The following is a 2,682-nucleotide window of genomic DNA, read 5'->3' as shown; positions in this document are numbered from 1 at the left end:
GAAAGTATATTAGTTGTTGCCAGGGGCTGGGGTACTCGGGAAAGTGGGAAGTTCAGGTATGGGGGTTCTTTTTAGAATGATGAAAATGTTCTAAAATTGTAGTGATGGCGGCACAGCTCTGAAATATAATAAAAGCCATTTTATTGAATACTTTCAATGGACAAATTGTATGGTATGTGAATTATATCTCAGTAAAACTGTTATTTAAAAAGGGGTGATTGTTTGAGAGACAAAGGAGACCTACAGCTAGCCATGTGTTGAGTCTTTCAACAGAAAAATTGAGACGATCTTCTAGATATGACCTATGACCCCTTAGTGTAAGAAAAACCCTTTCTCTCTTGTCTTTCTCTCCTGTCTTTCTCTCCTGTGTCTTTCCTGTGAATGTCCTTTATTATTCACACAGATCACTCATGTCTGACATTTCTGGTCACCAAATGTGGGTGGGGAGGACTTCTCCATGCCCAGCCATTCTCCGTGACACCACTGGGTGTCCTGTAATTTAACTCAATTCTGACACTATCTACTTGGAGAGAGTGTCAGATCACACATGTTAAGGGCTCAGTCCCACAAGACTGCGGCCACCCTGCTTCAGATGCCAGTCAGAAGTAGTAGGTCCCCAGGTTACCTGCAACTTCTGTCTGGTTTGGCTGCAAATCGGAGGTTCCTATGATCCCCCCTCCTCAGGCTGGATTAATTTGCTAGAGCAGCTCACAGAAGTCGGGGGAAACACTTACTTACATTTACTGGTTTATTAAAGGTTGTGGTAAAGGATACAGATGAACAGCCAGATGAAGAGATACACAGGGGGAGGTCTGGGAGAGTCCCAAGCACAAGGGCTTCTGTCCCCATGGAGTTGGTGTGTGTCACTCTCTCGGTGTGGATATATATTCACCAACTTGGAAGCTCTCTGAACCCGTACTATTAGGATTTTACAGAGTCTTCTTTATGTAGCCATGGTCAATTATTAACTCCATTTCCAGCCCCCCTCCCTTCTGTGGAGGATGTGGGGTGAGGCTGAAAGTTCCAAGCTTTTAATCATGGTCTTTTTGGTGCCAGCCCCCATCTAGGAGTCCACCTAGGGTCACCTGGATAGAACAAAAGATGCTCCCAGTGCTTTTATCACTTAGGAATTTATAAGGATCTTGAGAGCAGTGCCAGGAACAAGGGGCAGAGACCAATATATATCTTCTATTATCTATACCCTTCCATGGGAACTTTTTATAGTAGCCCGGGAAAACCCATCGCATCTAAACATGCAAAAGAAAAAAAAGGAATATGATGAACACCTTAAGGAGTTATTACAATGGGGATGGGGGTAGAAAGATGTGAAAAAATGCTTAATAAAATAAAAAATGGAATAGGAAAAAATGACATTTCAGAGATAAAGACTAAATTAGAAGAAATACAAAAACAAACACAAGAGAGAAAAGAAACATAACTAAAAACACAGAAAAAAATAAAGAGTAAAAAAAACATAGGTAAAAGAAAAATCAATAGAAAAAAATAAAGAAAAGACTTCTAGCTAAAAATAATAAAGGGAGATCTGATACATATTTTACTGGAGTACCCAGAAAAGAAAGCCAAAGCAATGGAACAAATTATTTAAAATTATAATTGAAGGCAATGTTGCTTAATAAAAGACTTGAAAATATAGATATAAGTTTAAAAGTTGACTCAAAATGTTCAATACCAATAAATATTCCAATACAATCATTGTGCTTTGATTATAAGGAAGATCTTTGGGTAAAATGCAAACTTCCAAATCCATAAGCATCATAGATAAGCAAAAGAAAATCAGATTGGCATCAGACTTCTTGCCAGTAATATTTTAATTGAAGCAATATTCTCATGGAATATTAAATCTGAGACACAGATTTAATCTTTAGCTAAACTATTCTTCAAGTATAGAGGCCACAGACAGTTATGACCATGCAGGAATCTTCCACAGACCAAATTTAAGGAAATTACAAAATTGTTTTTGAAGCTTCAGCCTAAGTATGGGGCGGGGGTGTGGGGGTAGGGGGGCGATGGCGGTTAATATGACGTGTAATTGAAGAACTAAAACTAAAAGATAGGCCAAGAGAGACAAAGTTATAAGTAAGTGTCATATGCTCTGACGATGTCGAAATAATTCAACTAACTAAAAATGGGAGAATCAGAACGTGAATAAGTATGAAATAGAATGAGGCACTCTGACTTCCTTTAGTTATTAGGTGAGAATAAAATAATAGCAATCAAAACTAAAACAATCAAGGAACAGAGGCTTATTTTAGATTTCAGAGATAAAATCCTGAGCAACAAATTTGTGGGCAAAGAAGAGGGAGAAGAGGAGGAGTCTATAACTCACGTCAGTATGGGTCACGTTAGGAAAACAAGAGACAAGATCTAAATATCTAAATAAAGAGATAACTAAAGGTATTATATAATAAAAGTATTTGTCATGATACTCAGTAGAACAACAATATACACCTTCCTAAATATCACAGAATGAGAAAGAAAAAATAGTCCATATAATGAAAAACCTATTTGGTATATATAACATCTGTATTTGTGTAATGTATGAAATATAAAGTAATATGACAAACCAGGACCAAATAAATATAGTCATATATGTAAATGGACTCGAATCATCTATAAAGAAAAATTTTTAGATGGGTTTTAAAGAATCCAATTCAGAGCTAT

Source organism: Pteropus vampyrus, unplaced genomic scaffold, assembly GCF_000151845.1.
Source record: "Pteropus vampyrus isolate Shadow unplaced genomic scaffold, Pvam_2.0 Scaffold28, whole genome shotgun sequence".
NCBI lineage: Eukaryota > Metazoa > Chordata > Mammalia > Chiroptera > Pteropodidae > Pteropus > Pteropus vampyrus.
The sequence above is the reverse complement of the archived record's forward strand: the minus strand, read 5'-3'. Positions refer to the sequence as shown.